The sequence below is a fragment of the Euprymna scolopes genome, chromosome 12 (assembly GCF_053919585.1).
Source record: "Euprymna scolopes isolate OS-2025 chromosome 12, ASM5391958v1, whole genome shotgun sequence".
Taxonomy (NCBI): domain Eukaryota; kingdom Metazoa; phylum Mollusca; class Cephalopoda; order Sepiida; family Sepiolidae; genus Euprymna; species Euprymna scolopes.
Genome location: NC_136493.1, coordinates 111,245,680 through 111,262,436, shown reverse-complemented (window position 1 = coordinate 111,262,436; position 16,757 = coordinate 111,245,680).

Below are 16,757 nucleotides of genomic sequence, written 5' to 3'. Positions count from 1 at the left end.
AACTTTGTTTACAATTCTTCTACAACTATCAGTGCATTTTCATTGTTACAGTAAAAAAAAGTGGTACTTTCACAGTTTAATGAAGACATTAAAAATGAAAATATCGAAAAAAGGTTATATTGTGCGTATCTGTTATGGAACAAAGTTCTCCAAAAAAATATTTCACTTAATTTCATCAAGTGTTTTTTTTTTTTTTTTAAAGCGAAAAAACAATTTGTTATGATACCGAGCAAAAGGTTCGATTTTTAGTAAGAAAAGCTAGTATTAAACATGGGGAGGGACTGTCGGCTCTTTAACTGGAGTTATCTTCCCGTGGCGTTTCTAAAATTTCACTAAATCAAGCAGTTTTTTTGTTGTTTTTTTTTTACAGCGAAAAAACAATTTGTCATGATACCGAGCAAAAGGTTCGATTTTTAGGAAGGAAAGCTAGTATTAAAGATAGAGAGGGAGTGTTGGCGCTTTACATTGAGTTATCTCTCTGTGGGATGTTGACTTCAATACGCTCTCATAAAAACGTATTTTTCCACCGTAAAAAAAAAACAAAACTACTCGATCAAATTAAATGAAATTTGTTTTTTGAGATCTTCAGTCCAGAACAGATACGTACAATATAACTTTTTTTTTTTCTATATTTTAATTTTTTAATGTCTTGATTAAACTGTACAAGTACCAAAAAGTTGCTGCATCTTTAAGTTTCATCCTATTAGTTTTTAAGGTTAAAGAATATTTTTTAAAAACCTTATCATAACATTTACTTTTTAATTTAAAAATAAAGTTGCCGCAGCTTCTTTTTTAAATGTTTTTATCTAATGCAAATATCGTTTGTTGGTTTGAGCATCGTAAATAACGATATGAAAGCAGAAACGATTCTCTTAATAGTCGCGTAAAGACTACATTTTGTATTATTAATGTTAATCAACTTTGTTACATTAAAAAAAAAAAACTTTCTTTTTTTAATGGCTAAATATACATTACCTGAAAGTACTCCTTTCACACTCCTTACAACGTTCACAGAGAACATGAATTGGATCAGATACATTGAGAGCATTGCCAGGGCTGCTGCGAGGAAGGTGGGCTCCCTCTACCATGCTAGAAAGTTACTTACACTTGAAAGTATCCTGTACCTCTATAAGGCCACCATTCGCCCATGTATGGAGTATTGTTGTCGCATTTGGGCTGGTGCATCTGCTACAAGTCTCTCGCTCCTGGACAGGGTTCAAAAGAGAGTCGCCAACCTGATAGGTACTGAACTGTCATCTAAGCTTCAGCCTCTGTCCCATCGATGAAATGTTGCATTCCTCTGCCTGTTCTACAAGTATTTTAATGGTGGATGCTCTGACGAACTACAATCCCTTGTACCCCTCCACGTAAATACTCCGACAAACCTGACAATCAGCAAAATCCTACCTCTACACAGTCGAGATCTCTAGGTGTAAGAAAGACTTCTACTCTAATAATTTCTTCCTCAGAACCGCTAGACTTTGGAACTCTCTTCCGGGTTCTTGCTTTCCAAACTGTACTGACATGCAGAAGTTCAAGTATAATGTGAACAGACATCTTGCTGCTCAACTTCCTACGTAGTGTCCCTGCAACATATGTCCCCAATAATATCCCTCTACATCAAAGTGGCACTGTGTCTTGTTTGGGGTGAAAATGGAATTAAAAAAAAAAAATGGATGTTACAAAAACAACAATTTGCATAAAGATAATTTAGCACAATTTCTCTGCTTATTTCTGTTTTCTTCCTTGAAATATTTTGACAAAGACGATTTTTGATTTGGTCTTTGTGTCTCTTCATGAAACTGTAATACCAGTATTCACCTGGCCCAAATCCCTACATAGTACCCCAGTAGTTGTTGCCCCTGTTAGTAGCCCCCTACACCAAAGTGGCAATGTGCCTTGTATGGGGTGAAAATGTAATAAAAAAAAAAAAATGCCCGACAGTTTTGCCCTGCTGATCGAGGTACTTTTTTCACTAAGGTTAATGGTCTGAAAATGGAACCCCCAATCTGACAGCAGGACTAAATATTGAACAATGGATTTTCCTTCATCGGGCCTTAGCACTGTCTGACCACCTACCACTCTAGACAGTCTGTCACCAGAAGTTTTGAAGTGATGACTTTGGTATTTCATACTCTTTGCAGACCTTCCTCTGCTTTTTGCCATCTTGCAAGCCTGCAACAGCTTTCTCAAAAATTTCAGGTGCAGTTGAATTGTATTTTCTCCTTCCTTGTACTGGTTGATATGATCTTGGCATTTTGCTGGCTAAAATGCAGAAATAATCATTGTGTAAACACTAGTGTCATTTTTAACAGGCAAATAAAGATTAAAATATTAAATATCTTGTCAAAATAAAATATTCAATTTTAAATTTTATGCAAAACTGTGGTGGCCAAAGTCACCTCGCACATGTCCGCATACTGTGGGGTGAGCTTGACCACCCTCCCAATCTCACTAATAGTGTGTTTTATCATATTAATTAACTTGTTTTCATAGTGTTTATCTTTCTTGCTGCTTAATATAACCAAATCTTAACAAAACAATGAAAAATATTCTTTGTACTCACAGAAGTTTGAAGATATAAATTTCAGCAGAGAAAATCGTGCAGTCAAGTGACCATTTCAAATTGAAAATAGATGAGCAGTAAATATTTACTGCTGCACCACAATGTGTCTATAAAATTATGAAATCGTATAGGATCTAAAAATGATGTTAAAAAATGCAGATCTCATTTATTATTTACGCATTATTGTCTTTATTTTTATTTTTCCTAATGGCTCAAAGTTACCCCAGGTGGCCAGAGTCACCCCAAATTATGGTACTTTGACATTAATTTGTATTGCCCACGGAGCCACGATTGTTTTTCATATTGCACAAAACAGTAAAAACCGTTCAAATGTGCGTAATATTAAATTGATTTTAAATGTTCATCATGTCATGATCTTAAAAAGTAAAAGAAACATATCAGCGTTTATACATTATTTTTATTCAAGTGTGTAAGAAACTTTCGAATGAGAATCTCATCATTTACTCATTTGTCAGCTGCACCATGAATTAATTTTCTATTTTAATTTTAATCCGAAGATAAACTACTATTTCCATTGAATAGCACATTTTAAAATAATAAAACTATACCTGTTCACTTTTTAGAGTAGAGTTTTTTGATCCCCTGACAAAAGGAGGGTGGACCTGTAAATTCACCCTTGTCCCTTCGTCCATTTGTCTGTCCGCACTTTTCTTAATAACTACGCCTTGAAATATTTTGAAATTTTGCACAAACATTAAACGTGATATGAGTAAAAAAAAAAAAAGTAACTGAACAGATTTTCCAGGAAAACTCCGGTGAACCCCCCCCCCCCGCCCCTAGAGGTGCCTTTCAAGTTAAAATGGTTAAATTAACACTTTTGTGCTTCTTTAAAAAAATTGATGTCTTGGATTTTTATAAAACTTTCTGAAAAGTTGTAACTAACTGATTTCTATATAATTTTATTTAGCTATACTTCACAATAACTCTTGGGTGTGCCCCAGGGGCTCTTTTAGGGCTAATAAAAACGCTCCATTTTTGGAACTATTTTACCATATTTGTCCAAAATTTTCTGTGTATGTCTATTTAGCAGTTTTGCATAGTGCTGAACTCAAATTTAAATATGTTAAGGCCTTGTGGACTTTTGGGACTAAATAGGGTATGTGTGCCAATAATGGACTTAGTCATTTCTTTTTCTTTTGCATGGTGCTGAACTCAAATTTGTATATGTTAAGGCTTAAAACTGCGCCGTTTGTTCATTTTCACCAGGATTTGACGTTCCCTGGGGACTTTAGGGGCGAAATGGTGGTGGTGGTGGGGGCAATGCTGAACTTAGTCAGTTTTTTATACCTCATTCACTGTGCACTCACAGCGGGAAAATACATGCTTCACTTGTTTTGTTTTTTTTTACAAGGAAATCACCATTTATCAAGGCCCAAAAGCCACTCGAGGATAAGGGTTAATAAGTGTATAGTGGTCACAGAGACAACAGTGTAATAATCGTTAGTGGAAGAAATTGGGAAGAATTTGATTATTTAAGGGGATGGCTCAACAAGAACTTGTTTACATTAGACTTGAAGATGACCAGCGAAACATAGTTTCACAGGCAGGCAGTTCTAATAATGAAACTTTGTTTATGGAATTTTGTGTTTTGATTTAGGCACAGTTAAAGAGTGGGGGAAATTGTTGCTACAACCGTAGCTAGAAAAGTTTTGCAGGGGAAGCATAGCTTGAAGCTCGGATGAGCACTTGCCGTGAAAATAGAGCAGTGACAGTCTAGCAACGTCTCTCCTGTGGGAAAAATGGAGGTGAAAAGGGCAACACCTATTAGGTTTTGAGCCTGTTTTGAATTCTGCCAGAGCATGATAGCATGTTCTTAGTAGCTCCTTCACAGATTGTGGGAACAGTCCTTCATTTTAAGAAGTATTTGGGCTTATTCAGGTAGAGGATTGTGTTGGGAGTAATGCAACCATTTTTTTCAGTGATCCTGGCATCAGAGTTGATTAAAGTCTCCCATTTCAGGTCAGAAGCTTAAAACCTTAAAGTTCACTGTTTATTGTTCATCTCTAGCAAGAAAATATAAGTTTTCAAATGCACCCCTGTCATATAAAAGAGCAGTGACATATTTACAAAATACGATATAAAACAAAATACTGATGGAAATGCACCCAATAAATGTCACAGTGACACACATTAGGTTCATTTCTGTTAGTATTTTGCTTATTTATTTATTTTTTTTTTGAGTTTTGAGCCATTATTGACACCTCATAAAGGCGACTTTCTTGTCATCCGTTTTGCCGGTTTAACTTACCAACTCGGCACTACTTGTTTTTCGAACCGAAAAAACAATGTAAAATACGTAAAAAAAAAACAAACAAAAAAAATTATCCAGCTAGGTAGAAGAGTAGGCACTCTCCAAAATTCACCACAGAATTACCCCCCCCCCCACCCTCCATATGTGAAACGATTTAACTTTATTATAAATTTATATTATCAATATAACTTTTGTACCATTTAAAAGAAGGGCAAAATAAACTAGAAATAAATAAATAAAAATTTTTTGCATGGTACGAAAATAATGAAATTGCAAGACGAAAATCGTGTTTACATAATTGGCGCTTTAAAATAACGTTCCCATGTAGTAAGCATTTCGAATGTGAAAACATACCGTGTTTAATAAATCTAACAAAAAAAAAAAAAATCAACTAATGGTCAGATTTTCGTGAAATTTTCGGTACTTATCCATTTTAAAATGAAATTACATATAAAATGCAGTTTTCATAAAATATACAAGGGGAAATTTTTTTGAGTACGTGCCCCCCTCCCATATATTTTTTCGAAATTTGAACAAAATATATTTAAATCTATCAAAATTTCTATTTATTATGAAACATAAGAGTTCAAATAAGTAAAACATATTTATTTTTTTAAAATTTCAATACACGTATTGAAAAAAATTTACCTTGAAGTTGCAATTTAAAAAAATGATATAAATTTAATATTGTTTTTTTTTTTTTAAATAACGTTTTCGAATTAATATATACTATAATCAGTTGAATTGCCAAGAAAAAGAAACTTCATAAACATTAATTAATTTTTAAAAGATTAAAACGATTAAAATTCCATTATTTCAAAATGTTCTGTTACAACATAGATTTTTAATTAATTGTGTTTAATTTTTTTTTAAATATTAAGTTTTCATATAAACATGGCTCTTGTCTGCTATTTTATCTCCAGATTAAAACCGATTTGAAAATATTATTGCACAAATATTAAGCATTTTGTAGTCCCACCCCTCATATTTTGTTTGTCTTTTTTTACCAAACAAAATATGGAAGCCGTAATTAACCAAATGAACATTCAGTAAAACCGTATTTCATATTTAATATACAAATGTTTATAATATTATTAATCATTAAACTGTGTAAATCTTAAAACCTAACAAAATTCTAACAAAGATTAATTATTAATTGCAGTTTGAAGAAGATAAACAAAGGTTTTAAAAAATCATTAAGTCGCTTCTGCTTTTCCATAGTTCGTATAGTTAACATAAATCTGACGTCACGGAATCATGCTTTCTTGTTTCACATTGTTTTGGAGGTACCTATACAAAAGTAACTCTTTTTACCATTTATTTATTATATATTTGTTTATTTATCATTTTTTTTCGGTTTGCTGTCTCTTGTAAAACAAACCCAAACTATCAATAAGTGACATACGCTTCAAAAGTCTCAAATTTTCTCTTTAATATATGCTTATTTCACTTAATATGACCTTGCATTTAACATCCTACTGACATGAGCGTCAGCATATTGCGTGTAAGGGAGATAATCCTGTTTGACGAAGAGCCATTTTTTTCCAGAGATAACTTGGGACACTGAAACCAACGCAACTTCGAAGAATTATACTTTTTATTAAAAAAAAAAAAAGAAAGAAAAAGAATATCAATGTAAATGCCCTTAATATTACGGTAAATTTTCAGATTAGGTCCACCTCCACAATTTTCTTTTAAATGACACCTTTTGTAGGTTTTCGACTATGCTGAATACGAAAATCGCATTGAATTTTTTCAGAAATGATTAGTTATCGAGATATAAAAAGTTGTATTATGCATTGTATTCTTTGACGGCCATCTTTTTTACGCACGCCATAAACAAATCTACTCATCTTTGACTGACACTGCACGTGCGTAAAAAAAGATGGCCGCCAAAGAATACAATGCATAATACAACTTTTTATATCTCGATAACTAATAATTTCTGAAAAATTTCAATGCGATTTTCGTATTCAGCATAGTCGAAAACCTATGAAGGGTGTCATTTAAAAGAAAATTGTGGAGGTGAACCTAATCTAAAAAAATACCATTTTACTAAAAAACAACAAAAACAAAAAACTAATTACTTGGAGGAATTGCAGAGGAATCAGAATAACAACTTATTGTTCTAAGGGAGATAATTCTATTTTACTAAAATATGTAAGGAAAATACTTTTCTTTTTTAACTACTTCAGTTAATGTAACAAAGTTTGTTTTTTTTGACATTAATAACAACAACAAAAATAAAAAGGGAAATGCGATGATATCGTAATTTTTCTTAAAAAACAAAACAAAACAAAAGAAAACATTCCAGTACTTGTAAGAAAAACTGATATTTTTTTTTCAACTATTTTAGTAAACTAGAGTTATCTCCCTTAGAACAATGAGTTGTTATTTCGAATTGTCTTGTAATTTTTATTAAACAAAACTTTTAATTTAAAAGATGTGATCATGTTACGGTTTCAACATTACAAAAAGAATGAAAACACTAAAGAAAAGAAAGTAACGACGAATGTTTTATAATAAAATTTATATGACATAAATAGCCATAAAAATGATCTTTAACGATAAAAATATGAAAGAAAATTTGACGATTGTGGCAGAGGAATTGTAATTCTTCGAAGTTGTGATTGTTTTAGAACTATCTCCTTCATATCAATGACTTCAGATGCAAAACCGCCAGATTAAGACTAATTAAAAATAACGTTTATTACGTTTTTGATCCAAACCTTTGATCTAAGGGACACCATTTCTAGTTATTAGTTGAGAGTGGTCTCCCTTGAGTAACGTATTTGTTTATTATTACTTTTTTTTTTTAGAAGACGGATATTTAAATATTATATTGATATTCTAAAGTCATTATTTGAACTAAGTAAGTAGCAATAATAATAAAATCATTTACTTGTAAATATAAGATTTTATTTTATGAGAAATCGAATATTGATATTATTTTTGAATGGGTATTTTGTTCACAATAATATTGTTAGATCTCATTCACATCAGGCACACGCATCTATAAATATATAAAATGTTTTCGTTTATTTATTTTACAATAAGGCCACCCAGCATTGCCCGGTCGTAATATTCGCTCAAATATGATATTTTAATTCGTACAGATTTCGCATTAATCATTAGAATAGCTAATTATATATTGATTATCATATTGTGCTTATAATGATTTCAAAAGTTTAAAAAAAAAAAGACAAAATTACTTGGTTGTCATCAGTTAGAATCGAAACAAAAGCATTTAGCTCTCCAGCAATATTCGCTACCATCTGACCTAAAGACACGCATATCAAAACTTAAAAAAGTACTTAATCAAACGTATAAATGTATGTTTGCGCATGCATAGAAGATACACATTAAGTTAACTTATGCCTACCAAGTTCCAATTTTTCCATTCTAAGCCTTTACCAGCTATTATTTCCGGCAAAAAACCAAATTGAATTTGTTCCACTCGTCCGAATACTCTATATATCAAGTTTACAGCCTGTAGATCAAACATTGACAAAGTAGTTTAGTAGAGACCACTCCGTATGCACGCACGCGCGTGCGCACACACACACACACACACACACACACACACACACACGAAAGGTCACTTATCTATCTATCTATCTATTACATAAAAGTCACTTTGTGTATGTGTAAGTTCCTTCTACATAGGTTCTGAAACGGCGACCTTATCTGTTGCAAATTTCACACAAAGCTAATTTATATGTCTGGTAGTGTTCTTCGATGTTTTGTACAGAAATTCATCAGAGAAAATCGAGAAAATTTAATCTTAAAAATAGTTTTTCTCTCTTATAGATAAAAAAAAGAATTTTTTTCAGGGGAATATTTTACGTTGCACTGGCTAAGGGAAATAATAAAATCACAACAAATCATTTCTTATTAACCGCCCCCCCTCCGATTTATTATAATCTGGATATGTAGCTCAGTGGGAGGGCATTCGACCACAGATCGAATGATCCCCTGTTATAGCACAGGTGTACCTCACCATCTTTATTTTTTCTTATTAATGAGTTCAATTTACAATAAAAGAAGAGGTATCATTTAAAATCACCGCAAATCATTAATTCGTTTGCATATTTTAAAACTAAATATTAATCAGAAGTGACTTTTTCAGGGCATTCATCGTCAGCTGATGTGATATTGTAAACAAGCACAGACGGAATTTGATGAATTTATAGCAAACTACACGTGTATCTGACTCCAAATTACTACGAGTTCATTATAGTTTAAATGTTTCTGATTCTTCCATGTACCATACATTTTTATTAACTTTGTGTGCCAGACTAATTTCCTTTGTAGTGTTTCTCTTTACCGACCTCTAAGTGGTATTACGTGTCGCGTTTCTTTAAAGTGAGTAGCTTTCTTATCCTCACCCTTCACACATCGTTGACGAACATTTATTTATCTCACACCTGCACACATTTAAGAATGACTTCGAAAAATCTAATCATTTGGTTATGTTTAACATTGTCTGCTTATTTTTGACTTCCGGTTTCTGCTCTGCAAATGGGGACAACCGTGACAAACAAGATATATACCCTTATGATTAATAATTATTCCCCTCTTAGATAACGTTAAATTCCTACCTCTTTTTCATGTTAAGAATAGCCTTCTTGTCCACTTGACCATGTCTAATTATCCATCCATATGGACAGCAGAAACAGGAAATCAAAAAGAGCCGACAATCTTGACTTTAATCAATTGTTTATATTGGGCCTAAGTTTTATTTAGAATCACATTACGAAGCACATGACATAATCACGTTCACACATTGGCCTTCGTTAAATTACTGGAGTTAAGCAACGTTGTGTCTGATGGGGATTATTTGGGAGTACAATGCGCTGTATGCGAGACGATAGTGATACACTGCTGCAGAAATAACTGCAACAACTACAGCATCACAACTACAACTGCAACAATGACCGGCATATGCATGGATCGGTTGACTGCTTATGATGTAATATTCCCTAGAAACTTCCTCGTTCAGAAGATATCAGATTAACCCGTCTGATGTGAATGCCGCTTCGTTTTATTTCATAGCATGTCAGAAAAAAATTAGACTAGGTTATCTATATTAGCTGAAAATTTATATGTATCCATCCCATTAACCCTTATCGTACGGTATAACCACGTTGACAAACCGGTTCTCGTTAGATCATGGAAGTTGATGACGTTGAACCAGATGAGTGATAATTATAGAAATACCAGCCACTAAAAAAAAAAAAAAAAAATCCCTACAAAAACCATAATATATTATCTCCTCTAACCGTGATATACATGCAACTTGTGATCGCTCGTGATTTTGATATTCCCTAGAAACTTCCTCCCATGGAGGAAGTCGGCATAACCCACCCAAAGTTAATGCCGCAATAATAATTAAAAAAAAAAATGCATAATCCTTATGCCGCTATCTTCCCTGACATGCATACAACTGGTGACCGCTTGTGGTTTTTATATTCCCTAAAACTTCCTCCTTGGGAGGAAGCCGACTAAAATCGTAAGGTAGTACGCCACGTTAAAAAATTAATTTTACCCTAGTAAAATAAGAAAATGAAACCATGTTTGTGGAATAGAAAATGGAAAACAAAAACAGAAAAAAAGAAAAAAAAAAAAGAAAAACACGTTTTCAAAAATACTGATAAAATAAATTTAATAAAGAAAACAAAGTATAATAGCAGAAAGAAAGACATACGGGAAACCTAAAAAAAAATAAAAATACAAACAAAAAAACAAGAAGAAGAAGAGAGGTTAAAAGAATAACGAAACAGAAAAAAAAACAAAACAACAACAACAAAATAAAACAAAAAACAAAGAAAGGCCGACAAGAAAGAAAGAAAAGAGAAACCAGAAAGACAAAAGAAGATTATTTAGGAAAGAACACAAAAAGGAAATATGTAGAAAGGAAGAAGAAAAAAGAAAGACGAAATTAAAAAGAAAGACACACAAAAAATAAAACCCAAACAAATTAAGAAAGAACGGATTAAAATAATTGCGTCGGGTGGAATCCTGTGACGAATTTATGCCAGACATTCGTTGAGTTCATTAAAAACAAATTCGTCATAGTAAAAGAAATGAAACACTTCATTCAACATGAGAGAGAGAGAGAACGTTTCTTTATTGACTTTCAAAACAGGCGCACACACACACTACACAGTCATGTACACAAATACAAGTAACACAAGCACACACTAAAACACGTATACACAAACGTATACACATATGAAAATCATAGTTTTATAATTAAGTTTGACCCACATACGCTCTAATGTACTTCCAGTTATGTCTATGATAAAGTGTTTTTATACTAATGAGTTAGTATGTAAAAAGACCAACGTATTTAAAGGATAACGGTTAAAGAGATAGTCAGTTACACGAAAAGCAATACATATAGAGGATTGGAAGCGATTGGTTGAAATGACAATATAATTATCTAAAAATCCGTCTAAACAATTATTTGTGAACATGGGACTTGAAGACGACCATGCTGTAGACAGTAGGAAAGCAAATTCGCCCAGTATTAAAAATAAAAAAGGAACTTTGTCGGTGAAATCGCTCAGCAGACATTTGCGGCCATTAATAAGGTCAATTGTGAAAAGTGAAGGGAAAATGGGGACCAACTTCCCGGGGAGTAGGGTAGCTGGATAGTGACAATTGGTATGAAGGGTTGCCCCTACATTGACCAAGGTCTTAAATGTGGGGGTCGCCCCCACATGTGGTCTTATATGTGGGGTCGTCCCCACATATGGTCTTTCCTTGCAGTATCTGTCGGAACAGATACTACACTTTGAGGTATTTATTTGCCCCCCCCCCCACTGAGCAAATAAGGCACAAGGCCGATTTTTAAAGTGAAGAGTGAAGGGGAAATTGGGACCAACTCCCCGGGGAGTAAGGGAGCCGGATAGTGACAATTGGTATGAAGGGTTGCCCCTACATTGACCAAGGTCTTATATGTGGGGTTGCCCCCAGATATGGTCTTTCCCTGCAGTATCTGCCGGAACAAATACTACACTTTGATCCCGGCCCGAGGGCCAAGAACAACAATAATTAAAATAAAACCAGATTTTTATTCACAGAAAGTTTGAGGGAAATTCCGCGAAAGAACTAACGTCTGCTTTTCGTCAACTTCTATCCCCGCTCTGTCGGGCATTAGGGAGGCATTTCTTAACCTCCCTTACACACGCAGTCATAAGTATACGCACAATGGCACTAACGCGCACGCATACACACAACTAATTACCCCTTTCACATTGTCGTCTACTCACCAAAAGAGTTTCTCCAGGTAAGTGATCGGCAGGATGATGTGTAGAATGCGTTCAACGAATCTTGTAAATGATATTTGTGACACCGATTTGATGCGTACTGAAGAAATAACAATATTCCAACATGTCATGAAGTTGTCTAACAATTTCAAAAGGATTCAATGGATTGCCAAGCATTCCAGTTCTTGGACGTGTGAAATCTAAAATTTTACATGCGCATTGAACCGTTACTCAGAGTTAATTGATGGCTGGAGATGGAAATGTTTAAAAGATAGAATTCATCGGTCAATATGAAAAAAAAAAATCTTTTTTTTGCAAAGCAAACTTTCCTTACAGACAATTATCTTTATAACTAGCAGTTCAGCCCGGCTTTGATCGGATCCTATGTACTGTTCATAACTTTATTTGCATATATATATATATATATATATATATATATATATATATATATATATATATATATATGAAAAAGGTTGACTCATATCCAGGTAACCTACATCTAAAATTTCAAGTGTTTAGACCCAAAATTGGCGGAGGAGTTTGGTAGAGTCTCCCTCTCGCTCTCTGGCGTTCTCTCTCTCACTTTCTCGCTTTTCACATTTCTTTTCATGCAACCCCCCAACATTTTACGGCATCAACATTATCTACAACCGTTTTTATTCACTCGCTCGCTCACCTTGCACATTTCCTTTTATGCCGAAAAAAAAAAAATATTTTACGGCGTCAACGCTATCTATAACAGTTTTTATCTCCTCTCTCTATTTCTCTCTCCCTCTGTATATATTCTTCTCAACCCTCCTTCTCTCTCTCTCTCTCTCTCTCTCACATACACACACACTCTCTCTCTTTAACCCTCTTGCGCTTTCACTTGCTTTTCTATCACTCCGATTAGAATAACAGTCCACAAATAAATAAATAGATAAATAAATAAATACATACATAACTATTTTCTTTATTAACTTACGGATATTTTTTTATGATGAACCCCCCCCCCCACTTTGTCACACTCATCCCTTCTAAAAAAATGAATTTTGTTTTTTATGTTGGGAGGAATTTCTGTTTACTCAAACTGAGCCACAGCAACGCGTGGCCGGGTATGGCTAGTTTTAAATAACGGTAAATTTAGACAAATACGGATGGACAAAAAAAAAAAAAAAAACCCCAAAACAGGCATGATTTGTATCCTACCCGCCATGTTCTCTGTAATTGTTATTAATCTGTTTTTGCTTATTTTTTAATGAATAAATTGTCAGTGTAATTAGTGATTTTAATTGATTTTTTCCCAATTTTAAAATGCACTTTTATTTTATTTTTAAAAGGATTAATTTAATTTATCGTTGCAACACGTTTGAGAATAAATCGAGTCATCATGTAAAAAAGTAAATAAATAATCTAATTAAATAAGCACTTCCTTTTTATTAAAAGAAATAGGATCACCTTAATTAATGAATAGTTTTTATAATCCTCAAAAATACAAAAATTAAGGTACAATAATGTTTCAATTTCTTTATAAATCTATATATCTATAAAAGTGAAAGTGTCTGTGTGTGTGTCTGTCTGTGTACATTTCCCTACGCAATAACTCTGTCAATTTTCAGTCTACAGACTCGAAATTTGATATACAGGGTACTGAGATTTGGAAAAATATTTGTAATCGGTTTTCGGCCAGAAATTTCGCTGTTACGGGGTCAAACTTCAACGATTTGACCTTTGAGAAGTCTACTAAATTCCTCAGCCAATTTTGGGTATAAAAACTTGAAATTTTAGATATAGGTTCCTTGGACATGGATCTAACTTAATAACTTGATTTGAGTCCAAAACAATAAATGTTAATGGTTCATAATAGGGGTCAAAATTAAAAAAATTGACCGTTTTCTTTTTTTTTGCTCAACATACACCTCCAAACACCCGGGCAACGCCGGGCTGAAATGCTAGTTTTAAAATAAAATTAACTTTCTGACATTTTGGGCTTCTGTAGAACTTATGTGTAACGCCTTTTCATATGTTTTTATTATGTGAAGCTAGATCGATTACTAAACTCTCTCTTTTGGAGGCTAATTAAGTTATATTTTATACAAATAAAGCGGTTTTCACTTATTCAAGTCAATATCTTAAGACTTTACTAATTATCTTTGAAATAGTCCCATAAAAACCAATATTTCTTTTTCAAGGGATTTTTGCACCAGATTTGTTTAACTTCCAAATTTAGTTGAACTTTTCAGTTTCCGCCGCCGCCGTCGCCGTAAAAACATTTTTCATTATAACTTTTTTCACGTGTAAAATTTTTTGGAGATTTAATTTAGGCTTTAATCTTTCAAATACAATGAAAAAATTATCGGAAACCTACAAAAAAATTATGATAAACCGACATTCAAAATCATGTACTACTATCAGTTTCCGCCATTAAAGTGCATGTATCTACTATAATAAGATAACGCTTATATATTGTAGTCCGAATATGAAGTTATTTGTATATGAAGTTGTCTGAACGTTTAATAGCCTGTATATATTGCAATTGGGATATGAATTAATCCTATATGGCAATCTGGATATGAAGTCCTTCAAATATGAGGTTGGCCGGATGTAGCACTGCATATTTGAAATAATACTAATATGTTACAGTTGGGATAATATGTCGTCCCAATATTTGGCAGTCCTGATATTATATCTTTAGATATTTTTTATTCCAGATCCAATGTTGTTCACTTGTGAGAATGCGGATATTTTCGATGTGAGTGGCATTCAATTTTAGTTGCTATTGCAGATATGCGTTTATACAGACGTGACCTCATCCAGAAATATGTTTGTCCAGATCAGATTTTAATAGAATTTTTAAAGGTCGCGGTTAGAGAAGATTGCGAGAAAAAAAATATGTATATGCATTAAAATAGATTTATATTGTTATTTTTGTTAAATATTAAGTATTATTAAATGAGAAAGGATTTCGAGTAAAAATTCAGTTTCGTTTTTAGATAAAATTAAGACAAGCTTGGTGGCCATTTTGTTTTGATTTAGCTTATTCACATAATATTGACACATTTTATGTGTGCTTTTCTTAATTTTACATCCATAGTACTAACTGGATTTTAAACGAAAATGATTCCTAATCTTTTATTATACAACAAAAAACTAACATAAAACCATTTGTAAACTATACAGAATTTATTTCTCGTGTTTTTCTCTAATTGCGATCTTTAAACATTATCGATTCTAAAATGTTTGAAAAAAATTAGTAGCTAAGAATATCCAATTTTATATCGAAATTCGAAAATACATTTTGTTGTCATTTAAGAATATTCTATTTTTTTTTTCATTATATTCTAGCCTAGCTAAACTGAAGTTCAGTTCATTAAAATACTTTTGATATAATTTTCATTGTTTATTTTATTCGTTCACCTTACTTCAGCACAAAATTTGAGTTCTGCAATAAAGTCATGTAAAAATGTCAGCCTGGCACAGGCCAGGATCTGAGTGTAGTATCTGTTCTGATACTACATTTAACTTGATTTGTCGTTAGCTAATAGAAGGGAAACTCTTCTATACTAAGGCAATGTTATTTTTTTGCATACTTTCAGAGAGCCCATTTTTGGGGAGCTGGTTTCCCCAAAATTAAAAACGACCTTGTGTCACATTTTGTTTTCATGGGGAAGCAAATAAATACAAATACTGAAGCGGCAGAATTAGTTATCTTTACTATTACATGAAAGTCACTTTGTGTATGTGAGTTCTTCCAAAACTGCTGAGCCTTTGGCCTATCTTTTGCAAATTTCACACAGAGTTAATTTATATATCTGGCAGTGTTCTTATATATGTTTTGTAAATAAATTCATCCGGTAAGTCTCAAAAATCGAAAATATCTAATTCCAATCTTAAAATTAGCTCTTCTCTCCTATACACAAAAAAGAAGAATGACTGAATATATTATGAAGTTCGTTTAATGATATTTAAATAGAAAAAATAGGCTTTGATGTCAGAACGAGAAAAAAGAAACTCAACTATATATGTGTATAGAAAAAAGATATGAAATTGAAAATATATGGAATGAGTAGAAAGAACAAACTAGCTAAAAATACAGACGCAAAAACCTATATTTATGTCACGTGGTGTCCGTGTTAGCATACAGCGATAATTCCAGAGAAAACACAGGGTGGAAAATAGCCAAACTGGATTCAAACGCAGTCTTAAGAATAGGAGACGATTTAAACGAGTTTCGAATTATCCTATGACGCATCTATTCATCCTTCGAAGGATGAAATAGTATAAACTAGCTGAAAGCCCGGCGTTGTCCGGTCGTACAATATGTTTAAACATGATATTTTAATTTATGAAGATTGCGTATGTATTATTACAGAATTAATCCTGTATTGATTATTATATATTGTGAGAAATAATTTGACCGGTGGATTAATTCGCAAAATAAATAAATAAATAAATAAATAAATAAATAAAATAATAATAATGATAATGTTGTTCATCAAATTCAGTCTGTGTTTGTTTACAATATCACGTCAGCTGATATTTGGCCTTTATGATGAATACTCTGAAAAAGTCACTTTTAATTAACATTTAGTTTTAAAATATACAAATGAAGAAATGATTTGCGTCGATTTTAAATGGTGCCTCTTCTTTTAACTTAAATTGAACT